The sequence below is a fragment of the Abrus precatorius genome, unplaced genomic scaffold (genome assembly GCF_003935025.1).
Source record: "Abrus precatorius isolate BTA unplaced genomic scaffold, Abrus_2018 Scaffold8, whole genome shotgun sequence".
Taxonomy (NCBI): Eukaryota; Viridiplantae; Streptophyta; class Magnoliopsida; order Fabales; family Fabaceae; genus Abrus; species Abrus precatorius.
In genome coordinates, this window is record NW_020874428.1 from 8,298,729 (window position 1) to 8,324,496 (window position 25,768).

The 25,768-nt window shown below is 34.9% G+C and overlaps 2 non-coding genes across 2 annotated transcripts; one reads left to right on the plus strand and one right to left on the minus strand.

The window, feature by feature from the left end:
• Window positions 1–10,070: 10,070 nt before the first annotated feature.
• On the plus strand, window positions 10,071–10,177 carry LOC113848609. The gene has a single exon (XR_003501873.1). It is a non-coding gene; the product is annotated as a small nucleolar RNA R71 (small nucleolar RNA).
• A 4,084-nt stretch (window positions 10,178–14,261) lies between these two features.
• Window positions 14,262–14,368, minus strand: LOC113848576. The gene has a single exon (XR_003501840.1). It is a non-coding gene; the product is annotated as a small nucleolar RNA R71 (small nucleolar RNA).
• Between the last annotated feature and the right edge of the window lie 11,400 nt (window positions 14,369–25,768).

A 25,768-nucleotide genomic window follows, 5' to 3' on the forward strand; every position in this document is an offset into this window, starting at 1 on the left:
AGAATGCTCTTCAGATGGATGCTTCATAGCATCAAGTATGTTGAAGCGCACAATGCTGTCCCCAAACTCCATGGTAAGTGTCCCAGCATGTACATCCATTTTCGTTCTTGTAGTCTTCAAGAACGGTCTTCCTAGGATAATTGGTTCAGCACTCTTCATTGACTCTCCCTCTTCATATCCAAAATGTAGAAGTCAGCTGGAAAGATGAGATCATTCACTCTGACTAGCACATCTTCAACAATCCCGGCTGGGTTTGTTATGCTTCTATTGACTAACTGAATAATCACACCTGTAGGCTACAGAGGATCAAGAGAAGTTGAAGTAAAAATGGACAATGACATGACATTTATAGATGCTTCTAAATCTAACATGGCATTCTCAATCCTATTATTACCAATAATGCATGGGATAGTGAATGTTCCTTAGTCCTTACATTTCTTAGGCATTGTGGACCTTTGTTTTTCAAAGAGTGCAGAAATATTTCTACCATATTTACCTTCTCATTACCTTTAAGACACCTCTTGTGAGGACACAGGTCTTTCAAAAACTTGGCGTATTTGGGTATTTGCTTGATTGCATCTAGTAGAGGTATGTTCACCTCTACCTTCCTGAAGGTCTCAAAAATCTCTTTTTCAGCCTTTTCAATCTTCTTGCTTGGCTGGATAACTCTCTGAGGAAATGGGAGAGGAATTGTCCTTTCAATATTGTCCGCCACCTTTGGTTGGGCAGATGTAGGTTCTGGTTGTTCTTGAACCTTTTCCTCTCCATTTAGATCAATTGTAGATGAAGCACAACTTGAGTCTTCTTTCTCTCTAGACATTGTGGGCTCTTGCATCACTTTTCCAGACCTCAAAGTGATTGCACTCACATTTTTAGGATTTGCTACAGTTTGTGTAGGGAGGTTTCTTGAACCTTGAGATTGCATTTGGTTCAGAGATGAGGCTAGCTGTCCCATTTGGTTCTCCAAAGTCTTGATACTAGCCTCAATTCTCTGCTAGAAAGTGATGTTGTTCATGGTAAATTGCTTCATGAGCTCCTCCAATGATAGTTCATTTTTTTGTGGTGCATTTGGTTGTGAGGAAGATGATTGGTGATGTTGCTGGACTTGTTGTGATTGATGTTGGGGTGGATGAGATCTATTTCGGCCACCATGATGTCCTTGATATTGATTGTCATGCTACTGGTTCTGCTGTTGAGAACTGTTCCCCCATCTTAGATTTGGATGGTTCCTCTAGCCTAGGTTGTATCTATTGGAAGATAGATCCCAATTGGGCTACTACTACTAATTTGGAAAAGGAAATTTATTAGTGTAAATATTTGCAGCATAGGCCTGAGGTTTATCTTCTAGAGTGTCAGACTCTTGCAGTGTAGGACAGCTGTTAATCTAGGTTGTAATGCTAGGCCTAGACTATTTAGCTACAGTTTTCAAGAATGTAATTATTATTTAAAATTTTGTATTTTGAGCTCCATGTAGAACCATTATTTTAAATATCAATACACTTACATAATTTTTGGGTTGTATGAAAAAGAATCTTAGGGTTTTGTTGTTATGTTGAACGTTGAAATTTAATTTTTGGAAATTTTTTTTTGTCATATTTATTTTATCTTACTAGGAAATCTATTTTGGGAGCATATATATATGATCATCGGTTCTTTATAAAAAGGGATCATGACATAAATGATCTCTTACAAAGATTTCAAAGTGTTAGGTTTAAGTTTATGAACCTAAAGATGAACATGTTGATTTGGTTTGTGCTTGCTCACTAAAATACAAAGATTGGCAACTGCGAGATCATATAGATTCTTGTGATTTTAAATTCAAAATTCAAGTAATTTGTAATGCTAATTTTATTGCTTTTCCTAGCCTCTAGAATATTTCCCTTTATTTGTTTAGTTGAATCCGATATACATGTTCCTTTTTATTATTATCAATAAAATGCATTTTAAATTTTTGAAAAAAAGTTTATTTCCTTTCTTATTTATCATCTAATATTTTTGTTATTCCAAAACATAAATTATGTATACCTGATAATGATGTACTTGAAAGTGACAATACTAATCTCGTATTAATAATATTAATTGTCCCATTAATCAAGCCAATGATGAAATTGAATATGAGCGTGGTCCTCCCCCTAAACTGCTAAGACTAGTAAAGCAAGAAATAAAAAAAAAATTCTTTATCAAGAACCATCAGAAGTGATTAATTTAGGCCTCGAAGAAGCAGAAAAAATAAGTTAAAATTGGCACCTTATTAAAAGAGGAGGAATGCAACAAGTTGATAAAGCTCCTAAATAAATATAAAGATGTCCTTGCATAGTCATACTATTGTTAGCAATCTACACTAGCAAGTGCACTAGGATTGCAGCAAGTGATGAGTAAATTTAAGATCCAAATATCGTCTCCACAGGAAATTTAGATTCAAGTATCACTTCATAGAATTATAACCATTTAAGCTTTTTCGAAATTGTAAGGAGAGTGGTAACATCTAATAACAGCAAACTGGAACAATTAAAAGTAAAATGAACTTGCAGAAAACAAAACAATGAACACACAGTTATGTGATAACAGAGGGAGAAACCATAGCTAGGGAATTGCTTCACCAAAACTCCAATGTTTAATCAATAAAGTTCTGAATTAATAAGCAACTGGAAAGAATGACAATCAGTTTCACATTATACTATTCAGAGGTTAATTCCTTAACTCAGTGAACCTAACATTCAATTAAACCATTTTAATTCCTTAGATCTAATTCAATTCAATGTTGCTTTAAGTGTAAGAAACCAAAAGATTGCAAGATCAAAGTTCCTTATCCCTAAGAAAACTAAAATCTCGGTGATTGGTTCAGATCTGAAGAACAAATTCAATTTCTATTGACAAAGGTTCCTCTGAATTTAGTTAATCAAATTTCCATTCAATTCACACGTGAAGTTCATAATTAATCACTCAATCTATTCCAAAGCTTGAAATCCAGATCCAAATCAATTCAACATGTTCATTTCAGATCTACAATCCCTAACTATGAACGAATTACACAGCCATGGCAGCAGAAGAAGAAAAGAAAGAGAAGAAGAGAAGAAGAAACTCAGAAACGCCATGGAAGCTTGCTCCACTCCAATTCCTCTTCGTGAAGCTCCAAGATCTGAATCCCCACTCCTCTCTCTCACTTCCTCTAACCAGAAACTAACTAAAAAAACTGAAAATGAACAGAATCCCTCTTTTCCGGATCGCTTCTGGTATTTATAAAATTTCCCAGATCTTCACGTTATCACTTTTATGAGAAATAGTAGTTACGCAGAGAGTTTTTGGTTGCGCGTTAACACTTTTCCCAGAAATAGTGGCCACGCGCATTTTCCTGATATTGAGAGCTCTCTGGAACTATCACTCTTGATGATAAAAGTGACAACGCAGAGCCAAGGTAGTTGCGCGTTATCACTTTTTCTGATAAAAGTGTCTACGCGCAGCTCGCCAAGTTGAAGACTCTCTGGAACGATCACTTTTGATGACAATAGTGGTTACGCAGAGCTTTCCTGATATTTTGCCTCTCTGGAACTATCACTTTTAATGATAAAGGTGGTAACGCCCAGGCTTCACTTCTTCTTTGAGCTCTGAAGTGATCACTTTCACTGACAATAGTGATCACTTCCAGTCTGCAATTTCTTATTCTTGAGTTTTTGGAGTCCAGACTTGCTTCTTTCCTCTTCCTTGTCATCAAACCTCCATGAATATGATCCTTGCTCAATTTATTCCTACAAAAACAAGATTAAAAACTTAATTCCTAAGCAAAAATTTTACAATTGCTAAAATAACTACATATGTAAACAAAATTCAATTCCTTCTCTTTTTCTAAATTTTTTTGCTTCCTTTATACATTTTTCTTATCATTTGTGTTAGAATTATGCTAAAATATCAGTCAAAATATGGATTCATCAGTACCCCAAACTTGAATTTTTGCTTGTCCTCAAGCAAATCAAATTAAACCAAGGGTAATTCTTCCACTTTCAGAAACCATTTCATAACTGCTATATCAGAATTTTTCAATTTGCAATTCTGTGTTTTCTGCAAAATTTTCAATCAAGATATTCATCCAATTACTCATCATTGCAACCACAATGCATTCATCAAATTTTAAGCAAGAATTGCTATCTAAGTGAATATATCAGCCAAGTTCATGTGAGAAACATTAAAATCATGATCACTTCTCACTGGACAGTGTTTCCCTCAATTCTCATCAGTGTTTAAGTACTATTTTCTCTTTTTAATCATCAATTCAGCTACACTCTACCATATGCTTGCCCAATTTCTCTATCTCCTCTGCTTAGTACAGCCAATCACACATCAAGAGGACTTTTTACTGTTTATAACAGGGCTTAGGTTAAGGTAGATACTGAACAAAATAAGAAACAAGTTGCAATTTCAAAAGATCAGAAGCATTTTGAGTGAATGACTTTAAAACTAGTCTGGTTTAGCATCAATTCACATTAAATTCCTCAGTTATGCAACAGACTAATCATTTTTGTGGAGCAGAAAGAGTTTTTATTTTCCTTTTTCTTCTCTTACTTCCATTTACTCTTTCCTTTTCCTCGAATTTCTTTTCCTTTTTCTCTGCAACAGTTTACTGCTAATTTCTTCTTTTGGATCTCCATTTTGCTCTTTTCAACTCAGATTCTATTTTTGGACTCATCTTTAACTCTTCCATAGTTTTGCTGCATAATTTTTAATATTTTTTGCAGCACTTTTGTTCTTTCTTTTTGACTTTTTGAACTCAAACTTAGATAGCTTGCTACTCCCCTACCCCAAACTTAAAATTTTGCTTGTCCTCAAGCAACTTAATTGGATGCTACCCCAAACTTAGTTTTAAAAACTCATTCTTGATTAAATTCACAATGCCTTTGATCAATTTGAATGGTAAAATTGGTTTTTCAGCAAGGCGTGTAAGGAAGTTAACTCAAGAAAAGGGAATATTAAGCTCAAAAGGGGTAAACTAGGGCAATTAATCATAAGGGAAGGCATTTTAGGCTAACTAAGTATATCAAACATGGCCTCTATCATGTGTGTGAGAACTGTAACATGCATATTCAATTAAGAACAAGGGCAAGTTCTAGAGAATGCAGTAAAATCTGATTAATCACACAAGGAAGGAAGTAGGTAGCTCAAGTCTCACTAGGCATTTATAAGTGATCATGTGGATTAATGAAAACACAATGCACTTTTCAGAAATATATGCACCTAGTGGCAACTGCCTCATTTTTGAAAATACAAGTGTGATCTCATTTTGAGAATGGGAAAAACAACTTAAAGAAAATTTTCACACAGAATTCACAGCCAGCAGTTTATTATCTATTCTAGTATTTTGGTATTTTTCAACAACAATTCAGTGTAATGTGAGGCTACACATGAATAAGAGGTAGAGATTGAAACCCCCCTTTCATGGCAGGTTATGCAAGAGTCACCATCCAATGTGTGTGAGTGTTGTGTGTGATATTCTCTGCACAAAACACCAGAATTCCATTAACTCGCAGCAAGATAAAGGTATTTAGTTAAGAAGCTAATATAGTTGCAAAATAGGTAAGTGAAAATTAAACCAAATTGTACCAATTAGTGATTACAACCCAAAAAGTTTAAACTACCAGAAATTTACAAAAATCTAATAACAGAATTTAAATTCCTAGACTAATCTTCTGCTGCATCTTCTTCCTCTGAGCTTTCCTCTTTAGAACCTTCTTCTTCTTCCACTACCTCTTCAAATGGTGGCTGAGGAAAGTGGGTTCTGTATATTGGCATATTCTTGAAAACAGAAGAACGAAGGCACTGGGCATTCTCTGCTATGTCTGGAGTATGATACATTTCTTCTTTGGTCCTTCCCAATTTCTGACCAATATTCAACATAATACATTCCATTAACATGACTCCAGCTTTGAGGCTATTATGTAGCTCAGTCTGCCTTTCAGCAAGTTGATTCTGCCCTTCAGCTAGCTGCTTCAGAGTGTCCTTCATCATCATTGGTTTCTCTTTCTTGAATTGTGAAGGAATTGGGGCTGCAGAAGTGTAGGAAACAGTTGCATAAATCTCTTTGATCAGAGCTACAGAAATGGATGGTGCAGCTCTGATTTTCTCTTGATAATCACCAAACTCTACTCCTGCGTCTTCACAAAGTAGTGTAATTACTGAAGGAAAGGCTAATGAATCCCTTTTTGTCTTCAGTATTCCCAAGATACAGTCGCTTATTACCTCTCCACATCTATGTAGATGTTGGAGACTATGGCAAAAAGTAGAGCAGCCCTCTTCACAGCTAGTGTGGAGCTATGTTTGACAGGCATGAACGAATTTAAAATAAACATGCTCCATACTTTGGCAAAGGGCAGAAGATTCTTGGTGACAATATGCTTTGGCTTCTTAGATTGGTTGAGCTCCCATGTGGTGCCTGGTTTTCCAATCCTTTCCAGAATTTGCACAAAATCAATATCTGGACTTTCCTTTAAACGTTTTGAAGTCCAGCTGTGCAGCATGTTGTGCAGAATTAATTTCCAGCACCCTGTTGATATTTGCTGGTGAGAAGTCAATTCTCATGCCCTTGACCATAGAGCTGAACTTAGGGGTTCCTTTCCCTTTAAACCTCATGGCATTGGCATAGAATTCCTGAGTTATTTCCCTCCAACCCAGGCCAGCTGTTGCACAGAGGAATTCCCAGCCTCTTTTCTTGATTTCCTCTTTGAATTTAGGGTAGTTGTTCCTAGCTATTTGGAATGCTCTGTCAGGAACAATTTTTCTTCTTAGAATATTGGCTCTGAAAAAGTTTTCATGAGCCAAACTTCTGAATCTCGGATCATGTGTGGCTGGTGGTGAGGATCCTGAAGGTACAGCTGTTCTTGGTGGGGGTGATGGTGTAGGTGAGGGTGCAGGTGCAGGAGATCTTGTTGAAGGTGGTGGAGAAGGTGAAAGTTCATATATAGGTGCAGATGATCTTGTCTGAGGTGAGGGAGAAGGTGAGGGTTCAGAGATCTGAATAGGTGAAGAGCTTGAGACACCATTAGTTCTGGCCCTCTTTGATGCAGCAGCTTGGAGATTTCGGCTGGATCTTCTTGTTGGGGTTGTGGAATATGCAGCTCGTTTCTTCTTAGGAGTGGTAGAAGATGCAGCTTGCCTCTTCTTAGGAGTGGTAGAAGATGCAGCTTGCTTCTTCTTAGGAGGACCTACAGGTGTGTTGAATGAAGTCCTAACCATTTTGAAATTTTCTGCATTGAAGGAGTAATTGTCAGTTTAAAATTTTAGAATCAAAGAATAATCCTATACTGCAGAAAATTCAATCAAGCAGTTTGCAGAAATTAAATTTTTCTAATACTTCTCATCATACAGTCTGCTAATAGTACCAACACCCAATTGCACAACTTATTCTAAACATGCAAAATCTAACAGTAGAATTTCAGAGTGCACACTCTTATCAATTATCAGGGTAACGCAGAAAGATAATTACATGTCTTGACCAAAATTCCAAACTGATTTTGTGCTGACAGCCAAAATTCCCAAGTTGTATTCATTTTGCAATTAAGTATGCATTTCAGATAGTCCCAATTTAGTGTCTAACTCAATTTCAGCATAGCTATGTGTTCTAATTTTCAATTCTACAGTTTCAGAAAGTTCTGTTGCTATCAGTTCAGATTCTGCAGAAATGTGGTTCATATAATATGCAATGTAATTTCAATTATCCCAGCAGAAATGTTATAGTTGACAGGGAAAGATCGATCCAAAGTATTGTCCATTCTTGAAGCAAATACTATCAAAATAGTTTCCCAACACTCATCTCGACATTTTCCAAAACAGTACATGCAGAACACAGTACAATAGATAATTTCAGACTTTCAAATTCAATATCTTTCAATCAGAACATTGTTATTAAAGTCTTTTAGGTCAAATCAATTTCTGCAGAAATTTGTTAATGTGAAAAGTGCAATGCAGAATTGAAATTTTTTAGAGAACTCTCATTACAGCAAAACCTAATCTCAGTATTTTCTATCCTCAAATTGATTTGTTGCCTCGAGCATTCTTAGTTATCCCTTTTTATCAACTTCCCCAAAATAGTTATACAAATACAGAAACCCCAATCACAGATTTTAGAAGTGAGGGAAGTGTACCTTGGGTTGAGATGCAGAAATGATATTCGAACAAGGAAGAAGAAGCTTCTAATCGCAATGAAGAGGTTGATAAGTGGAGAGCTCTCAGAGAGGGAAGGGATTTTTGATTAAAAACGTATGTGCGTATTCACCCTTAGCAATATTTATAGGCACGCCCAAGCACGTGACTACTTTGGAGAATAAAAGTGACTTTATGTTATTAAATTCCTAGCGTGATCACTATTATTCGTAGAGTGAATGTTCCAGAGAGTGAATTTTCAGGGTGAGGCGCGCGTTATCACTATTGCTGAGCAAAGTGATAACGCGCAGCAAAGTGATAACTTTTTTTTTCAATAAAAGTACTAACGCAAAGATATTAGAAGTTACTTACCTGTGCGTAGTCACTCTGACAGAAAAAGGAAGCGTTCCAGAGAGTTCATTTCCCATCTGTCTCTGCGTGATCACTTTTTCAGTAAAAGTGATTGTTCCAGCAGAAAATCTCAAATTGCATTCTCTGCGTAGCTTCTTTTCTGCAATAAAGTGACTCCTCTCATTAATCAATTCCCTCTAAAACCTCAATTAATTAAATTTTCACTCTTGAATCCATCAAATACACACTCTTCACATTGAATCTCAGTTCAAGTATCTCAATTATGCCTCAGAAAATCAAATTCAGTGACTATTCACATAATTATGCAGAAACTTCCAAAAATTGGTAAAATCAGATTATGCAGAATCTTAAACTCTTAACTACACATTCACCTCATCAATTCTCAGATTAAGCAACCAAATGCACCTCAGAAACTCAGATTCAGCAATATTTGTGTAGAATTTTTGCAGCATATCAGAAATTTAAGAACAATAATATGCAAAATTCTAAAACACTATAGAAAGCTTAAACTGGGTAGAAATGTGAGTTGCCTCTCACAAAGCGCTTCTTTAATGTCACTAGCTTGACATTAGTTGTTCCTCACTCAAGAGGAACCAATTTCAAGCATGATATGTTTCTTGCAAACTCTTCTCCATGATAGATCTTCAGTCTTTGGCCATTGACCTTGAATTCCCTCCCTGTTTTATGATCTTCTATAAGAATTGCTCCAAAGGAAGATGTTCCTTTATTAAAAATGGTCCAGACCATCTAGATTTCAATTTCCCTGGGAACAATTTTAACCTTGAATTGGAATAACAACACTTGTTGGCCAAGTCTGAAATCTTTTGCAGAATGAACTTGTCATGGATTCTCTTGGTTCTTTCTTTGACAACTTTTGCATTCTCAAGCTTGTTTGAGTCACCTTCATGAATTGCAGCATAGTCTCTTCCATCTCAGTCAACCTCTCATTCATAGGCTTGGAAAATTTCTGATTTCCTTAAGGTTGAGTGGACGAATTTCTCTGAAAATAAGGCTGTTGTGTTGCTGGACCTGCATTAGAAAAAGGCAAATTTGAATTAGAATTCTTTGCAGCAGAATATTGATTATTCCAATTAGAATACTGCTGAGTTCTATTATTTGAAAATTGAAATCCAGGGGGATATGATGGCTGTTGTCTCTGAAAATTATTCATATAATTCACTTGCTCTTGTGGTTCACTTGTGGATGCCTCACATGCACCATTTGCATGGTTTCCTCCACAAAAATCACAACTTAGCTGACTGGTAGGCATACTCCCTGTTTGCAGATTGTTGATTTGTTGTGTTAAGGTCGCTAATTGTTCTGAAAACAATTGATTTTGTAGCTGATTTTGTGCAAGAAAAGTTTCTAGAACTTTAGCTTCATGACCAGAGTTTCTTCCTTGGTTCCTTGAGTTTGAATTCTGATACATTGAAGATGCCATCATGTCAATAATCCTCTGAGCTTCTTCCAAGGACTTTGTATTTAATGAACCTCCAGCAGCAGCATCAACCATTGTTCTTGTTACCGCATTCATCCCATTATAAAAAGTCTCCAATTGCATCCAATCTGGAATACAATGATGTGGACACCTTCTAAGCAGTTCTTTGTATCTTTCCCAGGCTTCATACAATGATTCTCCTTCTTGCTGCACAAAAGATGTAATTTCTCCTCTCAACTTAGCAGCTTTGGATGGAGGGAAGTACTTAGTTAAAAACTTATTCACAAGTTCTGTCCAGGTTGTGATGCTTCCTTGTGGTTGAGCTTGTAACCAACATTTTGCTCTATCTCTCAAGGAAAAAGGAAATAGTCTTAATCTGATAGCTTCTTCACTAACTCCATTCATTCTTATGGTGTCACATAGCTGCAGAAAATTTGAAATATGCAGGTTAGGATCATCAGAATTTCCTCCAGCAAACTGATCCTGTTGGACTAAATGTAGTAGGCAGGTTTAATCTCAAAATGGTTGGCTTGAATAGTTGGCCTAATTATATAAGAGTTAAAACCTTGCATGTTAGGAATAGCATAGTCCCCTAATGTTCTAAATCTGTTCTGTTCTGCCATTTCTATTGCTGGATTTGGTTGTCTCAAGGGTGTAGATGTTCTTTTCACTCTAGAATTACTCTGAGATTCTGGAGAATGGACAGCTTCTAACTCACTATCACTCCCTATGGCTTTTTCTGCTCTAGACTCTTTTCTCAATCTTCTCAAAGTTATGTCTATGTTAGGATCAAAGACCAGAATTGATTTATTCTTGTTTTTACCACGCATATACAAATCAGTTTGAAGCAAAATTAGACCACAATTGATATTCAGAAATGTACAACAGAATTCATGCAAAATCTATCAGTAAAAGCATATAGAAACTTAAATCTAGCAGTTGCAGAATTGTAAAATCATGTACAAATATGCAGAATGACAATTACAACTATGAAGAACAATGAAAACTGAAATTATGCAGATAACAAAGATGTAAAATTTCTATGCAAAAGACAGAAATATTATGCAGAATATTACACAAGGTGCAGTAAAATTATGCAGAAAGCAATTTGAAAGCAAAGCAACAAATTAAATGCTCAATCTAGTTACTTTTCTACTACTAATGATATTGAAATGCAAAATTCCCCGGCAACGGCGCCAAAAACTTGTTGTTAGCAATCTAAACACTAGCAAGTGCACTAGTATTGCAGCAAGTAATGAGTAATTTTTAAGAACAGGATATCGTCTCCATAGGGAATTTAGATTCAAGTATCACTTCATAGAATTATAACCATTTAAGCTTTTTCAAAATTGTAAGGAGAGTGGTAACATCTAATAACAGCAAACTGGAACAATTAAAAGTAAAATGAACTTGCAGAAAACAGAACAATGAACACACAGTTATGTGATAACAGAGGGAGAAACCATAGCTAGGGAATTGCTTCACCAAAACTCCAATGCTTAATCAATAAAGTTCTGAATTAACAAGCAATTGGAAAGAATGACAATCAGTTTCACATTATACTATTCAGAGGTTAATTCCTTAACTCAGTGAACCTAACATTCAATTAAACCATTCTAATTCCCTAGATCTGATTCAATTCAATGTTGCTTTAAGTGTAAGAAACCAAAAGATTGCAAGATCAAAGTTCCTTATCCCTAAGAAAACTAAAATCTCGGTGATTGGTTTAGATCTGAAGAACAGATTCAATTTCCATTGACAAAGGTTCCTCTGAATTTAGTTAATCGAATTTCCATTCAATTTCCACGTGAAGTTCAGAATCAATCACTCAATCTATTCCAAAGCTTGAAATTCAGATCCAAATCAATTTAACATGTTCATTTCAGATCTACAATCCCTAACTATGAACGAATTACACAGCCATGCCAGCAGAAGAAGAAAATGAAAGAGAAGAAGAGAAGAAGAAACTCAGAAACGCCATGGAAGCTTGCTCCACTCCAATTCCTCTTCGTGAAGCTCCAAGATCTGAATCCCCACTCCTCTCTCTCACTTCCTCTAACCAGAAACTAACTAAAAAAAACTGAAAATGAACAGAATCCCCTCTTTCCGGATCGTTTCTGGTATTTATAAAATTTCCCAGATTTTCACGTTATCACTTTTATGAGAAATAGTAGTTACGCAGAGAGTTTTTGGTTGCGTGTTAACACTTTTCCCAGAAATAGTGGCTACGTGCATTTTCCTGATATTGAGAGCTCTCTGGAACTATCATCACTCTTGATGATAAAAGTGACAACGCAGAGCCAAGGTAGTTGCGCGTTATCACTATTGTTGATAAAAGTGACTACGCGCAACTCGCCAAGTTGAAGACTCTCTGGAACGATCACTTTTGATGACAATAGTGGTTACGCAGAGCTTTCCTGATATTTTGCCTCTCTGGAACTATCACTTTTAATGATAAAAGTGGTAACGCCCAGGCTTCACTTCTTCTTTGAGGTCTGAAGTGATCACTTTCACTGACAATAGTGATCACGCCCAGTCTACAATTTCTTATTCTTGAATTTTTGGAGTCCAGACTTGCTTCTTTCCTCTTCCTTGTCATCAAACTTCCATGAATATGATCCTTGCTCAATTTATTCCTATAAAAACAAGATTAAAAACTTAATTCCTAAGTAAAAATTTCACAATTGCTAAAATAACTACATATGTAAACAAAATTCAATTCCTTCTCTTTTTCTAAGTTTTTATGCTTTCTTTATATATTTTTCTTATCATTTGTGTTAGAATTATGCTAAAATATCAGTCAAAATATGAATTCATCAGATAAGAATTCGTGATTTTGTGATCTCTTAATTTCTCATACTTAATGCAATGTTTGATTGATTTACATCTAAGGAATTAGGGTAGTTAATTGAATATTAGGATCATTGAGGCAAGGGATTGTCCTTTGATTAAATAAGTGAAATAGATCATCAATCAATTAAGGAACTTAGAGTTCAGATCTACTTTAGTTTTGCAATTGATAAAGAGGTGAAATCAATCCTAACTCCATTCACACATGATTTCGTTTCTAAATTCATCACTCTGTTTTGTTGTTATTTTCTAATTTCTACACTTTATTGCTTTTGTTTACAAATGCTCAAAAAATCTCCAATATTTGTTTGGCTCAACTAGTTATTGATTTGTGAAGTGGTAATTGATAGAACTAATCCCTGAGGACGATACTTGGGACTAAAATGAATTTCAAATTTTATTACTTGCTACAACTACCTAGTACACTTGCTAGTTAGTGTTCTCTTAGCTTTGTGACAAGTTTTTGGTGCCATTGCCGGGGATTATTTACTTTCAATATCATTAGTAACAGAGAAATAGCTAGATTGAGCATTTCTTTTTGTTATATTGCTTTCTAATTTTTCTGCATAATGTTTTCTTCTACATTTTGTGTAGCTTTCTGCATAATTTCTGCACTATGTTTACTGCATAAATTTTTTTTATTCTTTTGCATTTTCTACATAACTTCATTTTTTATTCTTCTGCATAATGTTCTATGTTTTCTGCATGCTCTATTTGTAGTTTTCTGCATAATTCTGCATCATTTTCTGTTGAATTCTTTTGCATTTTTCTGCATAACTATCTAATTTCTCTACATAATGCATTGTTATTTCTGCATTTACTTATACTTTTCTGTAATGTTCTGCAATAATTTTCTGCATAATTCATTTTTACCTCTCTATAATTTTCTAACTTCGTTATATTTTATTTACTTTCTTTTTGTATACAAGGTAAAACCAAAAATAAAGATGTTCTATTGTTTGATCTAGATATAGACAAGGCTCTTAAGCAATTGAAGAGTGAAGCAAAGGCAAGGAAGTTGCAAAAGAAAGTGCAGAAGATAACATCCATTTTTGAAGAACCAAGTGTGAACCAAACACTAGCAAATGAGAACAATATGGCTAAAAACAACAGGACAAGGACCTTGGGAGATTATGCCATTCCAACTATGCAGAGTTATAATTCAAGTGTTGTTAGACCAACAATTGAAGCCAACAATTTTGAGATTAAAGCTGCATTGATAAAATTGATACAACAAGATCAATTCTTTAGAAATGTTTTAGATGATCCCAATCTGCATCTCTATAATTTTTTGTAGCTATGTGATACCATTCATATAAATGGTGTAAGTGAAGATGTTATCTGCTTGAGATTATTTTCTCTTAGGGACAAGGCTAAATATTGGCTTCAAGCTCAACCACAAAGAAGCATCACTACTTGGGCTGACTTAGTGAACAAATTTCTAACTAAGTACTTTCCACTATCAAAATTTGCCAAGCTGTGAAGTGAAATCACCTCTTTTGTTCAACAAGATAGTGAATCTCTTCATCATGCATGGGAAAGATATAAGGATTTGCTAAGAAGATGTCCTCATCATTGCATTCCAGAGTGGATGCAAATCCAAATTTTCTACAATGTGATGAATATTGTGACAAGAACCATGGTAGATGCAGCAGCTGGAGGTTCATTGGATACTAAAACTGTAGAGGAAGCTCAACAACTAATTGACATGATGGCAACCAACATATATCAGAATTTTAGTGAGCAGCATGTTGCAAGTAAGGGAGAATTTGAAGCAAAGGCACTTGAGATTTTGATCAACCAAAATAAAATGAAAAATCAATTACTTTCTGACTAACTTGCAGCCTTGACTCAACAAATCAATACTTTTCAAGCTGGAGCTGCAGAAACAAGCTACTTCATATGTGATTTTTGTGGAGGAAATCACATGAATGGAGCATGTGATGTATTTACACCAGAACCTTAAGAACATATTAATTACTTCGATGATTTTCAGAGGTCTCAACCTCCATTCTATTTTGATTTTCAATATCAAGCCAATAGGAGTCAACCGCATTATCAGTGGAATCAACAAAGTCCTACAGGAAAAAGTGATATTGCAGCAGCACCATTGTCCTATGCCTATTTTCAGCCTCCATGATCATATTGTCAAGCTTCTTCATCTCAACCTCCAAGAGAACCACAATTTTCAAAATCGTTGTCAGAAAGGATGAATGAAATGGAGGAAACATTGCTAGAATTTATAGAAGTTACACAGTCCAACTTCAAAAATCTAGAGGAATCTATGAAAAAATTGGAGACTCAAATAGAACAAATTTCACAGCAGTTGGCACATAGGGATGAGGATAGATTCTCTAGCAATACTATTGTGAATCCAAGGGAGCAATGCCATGCTGTCATATTAAGAAGTTGAGCAGAGGTTTCTAATCTAAAAGATGAGGAGAAGAAGATAGCTACAAAGAATGTTGAAGAAAAAGCTCAAGACAACTTGCAAAGAGGGAAATTCACTCTTTTAAGTAAAGAAAATTTAGAGGACAATAACTGCACTAAACTAGAAGGAAGAACCAACAAGAAAGAAGAAAAGAATGATTATTTTATTATAAGAGAATTTTTTGCTGCAGTGGCATATCAAGCTGATAAAGAGGAGGGAAAGAAGCTTAATGAATATATCAAATTGCTGAAAGTCCCTCCACTTTTATTTCTCTCAAGTTCTGAATTAAATGAAAAGCTGCAAGCTAGTGAGAAAAAAGGGAAATGTTTAAAGATAAAGTAAGAGTCGTTATCATCAAAATCATTTCTTAGAACCAAAGATCAATAGGAGTCAAGCTAGTGACGTTAAAAGAGTGCTTTGTGAGAGGCAACTTACACTTCTTTCCCTTTTTTTTTTAATTTCTGGTTTTTAGTTTTATTTTTCTGTATGAACTAAGTTTCTGGTTGCTTTGCAATTTCTTTGGCATTGTAGTTTGCTGGAACTTCCACTCTGAGCCTAAAAAGTGGTTAAGCACAAGCTTAAAGGGTCTTCAAGGGTTGTTATAATTATTAGAACATCCATTCTTCTTGCCAAGAGTAGTTACATGCTTTAGCATAACCACATAAATACTTCATCATCATTTTTCTACCGCTTTCTAAATTTCTTCCCTTAACATTGAGCATTTACTTCCAAATTTTTCTGGGCATCAATTTAATTGCATCACTTGTACATTGTATCTGCACCTTCAGTCCAAGTAAATCTCTATCCAACCTTGCATTTCTAATTTTAGAATTCTTAAGTTGGGGAATTAGAGAAATGTTCATTGTTGTTCTTGAGTGCATAATGTTTGAAATTAATTGTTAAAACTGGCAGTTGGTTTAGAATGTGACAGATTATAGGGAACATATTTTCTGAATTTGTTGGAGATTGATGAACTCATGGAATCTTTATACATGAATGCCTTCAATTCATGATAAATTGAATTCCTAGTGGTTCACCTCTTGATTCATGTGCTGAATTGTATCATATTTCCTGCTAAACTAACCAAGAAAATTAAAAAAAAAATGTATATGTTCATGATTGTTTGTGTATTACGTTCCATTTTGTGATGAATAATTCAGATTCTTCTTCGATTTCTCTGTTTCTGAATTCTGAGTAAATATTCTGCTTGTGTACTTCTTCATGTGATTGTCACACTTCATTTTGAAAAATAAAGAGATTCTTACCATTTGTGCATATGGATTTGTAAGGTGAATTGTGAACATGATTGATTGATATTATCACCTTTATTCCAATGGTAAGAATTTGAGCTTTGTAGAATACATTTCTTCATGTGTGATTGATCATAATTTTGTTGCACCTTCTAGAACTTGCTTTGTTTCTTGATTGAATATGCAATTTTACAGTTCTCACATGTATGACGAAGACCTTCTTTGATTGTGCCTAGTTAGCGTAAATGAACCTCCCTTTATGCTTGAATGTCCTAGTTCAACCCTTTGAGCTTAATATCCCTTCCTTGATTTTCCCTCATTACAAGCCTTGATGAAAAATCATTTTAACCTTCCAAAGGAAACGAGGCATTGAGTCTAATCAAGGGTGAGTTTAAAACTAAGTTTGGGGTGGCATCTAGATTTTATTTGCTTGAGGACAAGCAATGTTCTAAGTTTGGGGTGGAGAATAGAAAAGGTATCTATGTTTTGGTTTCAAACAGAAAAAAATAAATAGCAAAATTGTGAGTTCAAAAGAAAGATATACAACAAAATGTTGGAGAAAAAAAAAAAGAAAATTAATGAAAGGAATGAAAAGAAAAAAGTGAATGAAAGCAAGAAAAGAAAATTTGGAATTTTGCTGCATGAATGAACATTGTTGTTGACCTAAAAAAATTTTGTTTGCTGCATAATTGAGTGAATTATTGAAAAATAATGCAGTTCCATGCTAGTTTTAAGTTCATTCACTCAAAATGTCTCTTTTCTTTTGGAATTGCTTGTATTGTTTCACATTTTATTCAATACTTACTTTAACCTTAGCCCTATTATAACCAAAAAAAGTCCTCTTGGTGTGTGATTAACTGTATTAAGCATAGAAGATTGAGAATATGGACAAGCATATGGTAGGGTGAGGTAAAAATTGATGATCTTGAGGGTAAAAACTCACCTTAAACACTTATGAGTGAGAGGGAAACACTTTCTTGTGAGTGGTAATGATATCTTTCATTGATATTTTATATGTAACTTTGTTGTTCATTAGCTCAGATTTGTAAGATTCTACACAAAAAGACTTGTTTGAGTGTGACTTTCATTGTGACTGAATGCATGAATGATTTGTTGAAAGGATATTTGGAAAGAATGATGTGGAATGAAAAACTCTGTACAATCTGAAAATAAAGTCTATGTAAAAAGATTTTAATTGTTGTTTTGATGATGTATTGAATCCCCCTTGGTGTGTTCTGGTTTGCTTGAAGACAAGGAAAAACCTAAGTTTGGGGCGGTGATAAATGTAGATTTTACTAGTATTTTACCTTAGTTTTTAATACATTTCATATGAAAAACATGATGGAGAAAGTTGGAAAACTCATAAAAATAATAGAATGTTCAATTTATTTCTAAATAGTTTAATTGTTTAGATTTTGTGAATTTTCTATGTAAAAAGTACTAATTAGAACCGATTTTGCAGCAAACTCTGAGTTGAGATCATAAGGTTGGAGGATCAAGAGAGAAAGTAGCAAAAATTGGAATCAAGGAACAAGGTTTGGTAAAGCAAGAGTTGGGCGTTATCACTTTTGTTTACAAAAGTTATTGTTCCAGAAGCTTAATATTGCAGAAAGACCTGTGCGTTATCACTTTTGTTCATAAAAGTGATTGTTCCAAAGAGTTTCCCAGCAAAGCAAAGCACCTGTATCCACTCTTGTTTACAAGAGTGAGTATTCCAGAGAGTTTCCCAGCATAGCAAAGTAGACGTGATCACTTTTGTTCACAAAAGTGAGCATCCAGAGAGTTCCCCAACATAACAAAGTGAATGTGATCACTTTTGTTCACAAAAGTGATCGTTCCAGAGAAGTCTCTAGCAAAGCAAGCTGCGCGTGATCACTGTTGCTGACAAGAGTGATCGTTCAAGCTGCGCGTGATCACTTTTCCGTACAAAAGTGATCGTTCAAGCTGCGCATGACTCCTGTTCACGAAAGTGAACACGCGTAGACTATGAACCTCTGCGTTGTGACTTTTATGAAAACTAGTGATCACGCCAGAAAGGCAGAAAATTTTATAAATAAGAGATTAGCCCAGAAACTTGTAATCTTTTCTCATTTTTTCATTTCCACACCTTAGGAGAGTAAGAGAGGGAGATTGAGGAGGGTGACTTCCAAGCTCTGGACCTTGAGGAATCAAGTTAGGGATTGGATTTATAAAGAAATTCTGCAGCTCCTCTTCCTCTACTCTTTCTCTTTCTTTTTCTTTTAGCAACATGTTCTGATTTCTTTTTCTTATGGATTGATAGATCTAATTTGGATATTGTAAATTGATTGTGAATCTGGATTTTAAGATCTTGATTGTATTGAATGTTTAATTCTTTTCTTAATGCAATTCTCGAATTAGATATTCAATTGAATTGAACCTAGAGGATTTTCATCAATGGAAGTTGACTTAATTTCTCATATTTGAATTGAATGTCAAGGTTATGGATATCTTAGGGATAAGAATTTGTGATCTTGTGATATCTTAATTTCTCATACTTAATGCAATGTTTGATTGATTTACATCTAAGGAATAAGGGTAGTTAATTGAATATTAAGATCATTAAGGTAAGGGATTATCCTTTGATTAAATAAGTGAAATTGATCATCAATCAATTAAGGAACTTAGAGTTCAGATCTACTTCAGTTTTGCAATTGATAAAGAGGTGAAATCAATCCTAACTCCATTCACACATGATTTCATTTCTAAATTCTTCACTCTGTTTTGTTGTTATTTTCTGATTTCTACACTTTATTGCTTTTGTTTACAAATGCTCAAAACATCTCCAATATTCATTTGGCTCAACTAGTTATTGATTTTTGTAGTGGTAATTGATAGAACTAATCCCTGAGGGTGATACTTCAGACTCAAATGAATTCCAAATTTTATTACCTACTACAACTACGTAGTACACTTGCTAGTTAGTGTTCAATCATTATAAAGTTGAGTTACACATTTAGGTGGGTAGACATGTAATGATAGAGCATACTGAGTTATGCTATGCTATGCTATGCTATGTAGATCCAGATACCAGAATAGGTCGCTCCTGGACTGGCTTAATTCCTTCTGGATTACTTAGGCTATGAAGCCAATTGGAAACTATTTTCATGTTGTACATTAGATGGGCTGGGAATGCATGGGGTTGTTGCTGTGAGTAATATTTTACTCTATATATATGATTTTATTTTATTTTTGTAAGCTCACCCTTGCATTTCTGTCTCTGCTAGTGTATGCATGTAACATCCTCAAAATTTTAGTTAGTTTCTACACCTTAGGCTGCAATTACACGCTACTTCAGAAATGAGGAGAATTTTTTTTTCTTTTTCTTTTGTTTTACTCTTATATTCTTTTTCAACTTGCTATTTTATGTGTTTCTTATGTGTTAGAGTGAATTTTAAGTCCTTTACACTTTATCGTTTGAACTTTTTGTTCTGCTGAGAATTATTCTGTTTAGTTTACTTGTTTGATATGTGTGAACTTGCACTCAATATATTTTTCCTTCCATGTGTGCATATGTTGTTATTCCGTTTCTTTTCTTTTATTATCTTTCGTTTACCTAGAGATGCAACATGGGTGTGAAAACTAAAAGTCTATTTTGACTATCCTTGGCTATTGAACCTTGTTTAAAGGGGCACAATTGGCCTATAACTCTTCGCCTACCCTTTCTTCGGCCTTTTTAATCACATGCTGCTCTTTGATCTTTTGTATTGACACCTTTTAGAGTTCTGTATAGCATGAGGAGAAAGATTATTCGTTATAAATTATTTGTACCTTTTCCACGTGTCCTTCCAACTACCCTTCTTAAGACTCCACTCGTTCTCTTACTTCTTCAAATGCCACGTTGGTTTTTAGAAAAGGGAATTAACTCTCCCTTATGTCTAGTTATTATGCTGGTCGGATTCTTTAACTACCGTTAATTAAGGGGGCTAATAATTAGTTGGCATCTCATTAATGTGCATTAGAGACCACTAAGAGGCACATTAATTTCCTTTCTTAAATTCCACTAAGCCATGCATTTGAAGCTTAGCACGTGAAACCAAGAGGTTAGTCGAAGTTGTAGACAACCCTTAGTGTCCAACTAGTCATTTAATGGGTATTAAAGCCTTTCTCTTTATTTCACGTCATATCTAGTTGGTTGTGCAAACATTAAGTGTAGTGGCTTTGGGAAAATGAAAAGACATTAACAAGGAAAGAGAAGATTGGACTTGATGCGTCATAAATACATTGTTGCCTCATTAATATAGACTTTATTAATTGCATTTATTAATGTCTTTTGTGGGTGCTATGCACGTGTACCCTTTTATCTACCTTTGGGACTCTTGAGATTCCTTGCCTCTAAATATTCCACTAGCTTTGCCATTAGAACTCATTTATTTCTTAATTATTGTGGCTCAAAACACCTTGACACTAGGCATTAAGGATGTTTAGTGACCCACCAACTCGAGTTATGATGAGAGAGGAAAGAGAAACTCGTGAATAAAACCTCCATTAAGCACCATTATTCTCATTTAATGTCATTTTAATGGAACCCTTTCATCTCCATGCCATTACTCTAGGAGAGAGAGACAAGTGTGTGATGGCTTCGGGAATATAAAGAGACACTCGAGTTAGGAAGAGAGAGAAAGTGGAAGACATAGAACCTTAGTGGGTTTTTAATGCTAGCCGCCCTCATTAATTGTACCTTTTTCTTGACCAATCATAATGCATGCATGCCTGACCCTTAGAACACGCACCTCTCAACCTCTTCATCTTCAAAAATGGTTCAAAAATTGCCCTTTCCACTAGTGCCTAAGAAACACACGTGAGAATTTCAAGAGACAAGACCATAATTCACTTTCTTCACCCTAGGTACCGTATTAATGACTTTTAACCACCTCCGAAAAGAAGGCACCTTCATTAAGTGGTTGTTTTACTTTTACCTGGTCCTTGCCTTTCCAGAGTATACTGGGCTTCGTCTTTTCATCTCTCTATACACCATTACCCTCTAATTAATGTTCCTTACACACTTTGTTCATTATCCTATTAAAACTTCTACCCATTATAACTCTCACCTACTACATTAACTTTTGAGTAAGACACGAGAGAGAGGAGAGCATGATTATTCTTTATTAATTAAGTATAGTTATAACCAACCACTTGCATTTAAATATCTCAGGGGACGCACAATGCGCAATGACCAATCCACTTCCACAGGTTTCTTAATTAATACCACATTCGATTATTATCCTTTTTTGGATGGACCCTGTATTAAATCCTCGAGAAACATTTAAATGATTGAAATTTTTATATGGCATTAATGGTCTTAGTAAAGTACAAAGGGCATCAAGACTTGTAGTGGAAGAAGAGAGAAACTAAAGACACATTTAATGAAGGGTTAGGTAGCCATTCTTGTATTGACACGTGATCATTGAAACAGAGCTAACACCTACTGCAAGGGAGTGAAGCGGTGAAAATTTAATGCAGTGGCCTATCTGTTCACTGACGCATATATATATATATATATATATATATATCTATATATCTATATATGAAGGAACTCAACCCTTTTTGCTATCATTTTTCTCCCTCTAAAAAGAAAAAAGAAAAACACTTCTCATGAAGGATGCTGAGAAGAAAAAGAACTAAAACGCTGTTTTTGTTTTTTTCACCTTGACCTTTCATCGATGCCCTCATTCAGGCTTGACACCTTTTATTCCTCAAGCTAGCGGCCACACACTTTTCACCCAAGACCTTGTCTCAGAGAAGGAACTTCCGCATCTTTTCTTTCTTTCGTATGATCAAACTGAGGTAAGGGGTCCATGTGTTTGTGCTTGAATGAGTGTTATTGTTTGTTGCATGTGCTTTTTCCTCCTTGCTCCACTCATGGATGCCATTGAAAACTACCTGCATGATAATTGTCTCTTTATCCCTCAATGTTCTGATCAAACCTAACTATTGAATAATGCTTTGATGCATGCATGGGTGTGATTGTGAGTAAAGTTGATTGCATGTCATTGATGATTTCTTATTTCCATGTTACCTATGTGAATATGCTTCCGTTGCTGGTTGTGATAGATGTTACTAAACGAAACCGTAATTCATGTTATTTTTCTTGAATCCATCTCATTTTCCTTTTCGGTTTAGCCCTACAGATTAAGGCACAAATTTTTGAATCATTTGCTGAATAAAGTATGCTTCGATTTGCTTGCATGGTGGCCGATTAAAATGAAAATCTTATTGCATGTTACAACTAACGAATTTCTTGCCTCTATGTCCTCTACTTGACTTCCTGGCTATGTTTAGAAAATTTTAATTTTTCTTCCTATTGATAAATGAGCTGGGGAGAGTGCATAGAGGGGTGCGCTAGTGGAGTTTTGAATGGTGTGTGAAACTCCATTAAAACTTGTTGATCATCCTGCATGAAAATGACTTGCTCTGTGACTATGGTGACGTAATTGTGTGTATGTTTGGTTGATTATCTTGTTTAAATCAATGATTGGTGTGCATGCCTAGAGTTCTTCTTTATTTTCTTTTATTCCTTGAGCGAATTAATGAACTGGGAAGTGTTCTGGTGAGTGTATGAAAAATGATTGAATGTTTGATTTGATTACATACGACTCTGCTTCCTTCCTTCCTTAGTAGAACCTTTGATTTTTGTAAATGGATCTAACTGGAGTATTGTTGACATTGAGAATTCGGTTACCCTTGACCTAAGGTTGATTTTATGAATTTGTTATGTTTTGGTGTCCAGATCTTGTATTGTTTTAGTGTTCTGCAGTGTGTCACATATGAATAAACATGTGAACTGATGAATCCATATTTTTACTGATATTTTAGCATAATTCTAGCTCATTTAATAAGGAAAATATATGAAGAAAGCAGAAAAACTCAGAAAAAGAGAATGATTGAAAGTTTTATTTCAATTTGTAGTTATTTTCGCATTTGTAGAATTTATGCTTAGTTCTTAAGGAATTTATCTTGTTTTTGAAGGAATAATCTGAGCAAAAGTCATGGAAATAGATTATCAATGGAAAGGAAGAGGAAGAATGGCAATGTTGGACTCCAAAATACAAGAATTATAGGATGCAGGCTGGGCGTGATCACTATTGTTAGTGAAAGTGATCATTCCAGAGCCTAAATGAGAAGAGGAGCCTGTGCGTAATCACTTTTATTTACAAGAGTGAGCATTGCCAGTGTGCGTTATCACTTTCGCCAACGAAAGTGAACGTTCCAGAGAGACTTCATTCCTGATGAGCTGCGCGTTGTCACTTTCACCAACGAAAGTGAGCGTTCCAAAGGCACTTGTATCAGGACAGCTTGCGCATGGTTACTATTACTCACGAAAGTGATCACGCACAGCCCTCGACCTCCTGCGTTGCCACTCTTATGAATTAAAGTGAATGTTCCAGAGAAGCCTTCAACTCTGCAAGTTGCGCGTGGTTACTTTTGCTCTTGAAAGTGAACACGTGCACTACATAAAGCTTCTGCGTGGTTACTCTTGTGAAGAAAAGTGACAACACGCAGAACTGGGGTTTCTATAAATACATGATTGAAGCGCGAAACTAGGGGTCTTTTGCTCATTTTCTGTTTTGTTAGTTAGATTCTCGTTGAGAGAGAGTGGAGAGAAGATTGGGGTCGAAGCTTGAAGCTCCAAGAAGAGGGATCGGATTGGAGCTCGTGGCCATGGCTGCTCTGCATTCTTCTTCATCTTCTTCTTCTTCTTTCTCTGTTTTTGTTGCAATGTGTGCTTAATTTCCCATAGTTAGGGGTTTATGGAACTCGAATTGATGTATTGATTCAACTTTATCTTCTGAACTTTAAGTTCTTGGATTAATTGAGTTGTTAATTCTGCCTTTCATGCAATCTTTGAATGGAAATTCATTTGATTAATCAAGAGGAATCTTTACCAATGGGAATTGGATTGTTTGCTCCGATTTGAATTGGCAACCAGAGTTTAGGGATTTTTTAGGGATAAGGAGACCTAATTCTGCAATCTTATAGTTCTAATTCTTAATGCAACCTGAAATTGAATCTCACCTAAGGGATTAGGGAGGTTTAGTGGATTGTTAGGGTCAATGAGTTAAGGAATTAACCTTTGGCTAGGTATATGTGAAACTGATTGTCAATTATTCAATTGCTTAAATGTTCAGAGGATTTAATTGGATTGATATTGATATTCTTGTGAAGTAAATTCCTAACTATCCTTCATTGCTATTTCATTTCATCACAAATCTTATACTCTGTTTTTCTGCAAGTTCTTTACTTTTGATTGCTCTGATTATTGCTTTTAGATGATACAATTCTCTTCCCAAATTCGTATGGCTAAAATGGTTATTTTTCTGTGAAGTGATAATTGAGTTCCTAATTCCCTGTGGAGACGATACTCAGATCTTAAATTTACTCATTACTTGCTGCAATCCTAGTGCACTTGCTAGTGTTTAGATTGCAAACAACAAGTTTTTGGTGCCGTTGCCAGGATATTTTGAATTTCAATATCATTAGTAGTAGAAAAGTAACTAGATTGAGCATTTATTTTTGTTGTTGTTTTGCTTTCAAGTTTTTCTGCATAATTTCTCTGCATCTAGTGCAGATTTCTGCATAAGTTCTGCTATCTTTTGCATAAAGTTTTTGCATTCTTTTGCATTTTCTGCATAATCTCATTTTTCATGTTTCTGCATAATTGTAAACTTCATTTTGCATAATTTCTATGTTTTTTGCATTCATGAATTTCTGATTCTGATAGAATTAACACTGTATTTTCTGCATAATTTTGTTTTTCATTTTTCTGCATAATTTTAATTTTTGTTCTGCATAAATTTCTGTGTTTTCTACATATTCTGTTTTGTAGCTTTTCTGTTTTCTTTTGCATTTTTCTGCATAATCTTGTTTTTTTTATTTTTCTGCATAAATTTCTATATTTGTTACATGTTATGTTTTGTAATTTTTTGCATTATTTCATATTTCATTTTTCCTAGTTAAAAATTTGATTAGACTTTTGTTTTCTTTCTTATTGTATGCAAGGAAAAACCAGAAAAATAAGTTGCTCTATTGTTTGATGGCAACCATCATGTATCAGAATTTTTATCAAAGCCAAGTTGCAAGAACAGAAGCTTATGAACCAGATACTCTTAATGCTTTGATTTATAATTTTCAAGCTAGAGTTCCCAAACTAACCCCTTGGTGTGTGATTTTTACAGTGAAAATGATTTGAATGAAACATATGATGTGGCTGCACCAGAATTTCAAGAAGAAATCAATTTTGGAGGAAATTTTCAAAGATCTGAATATACCTTTCCTCATGAA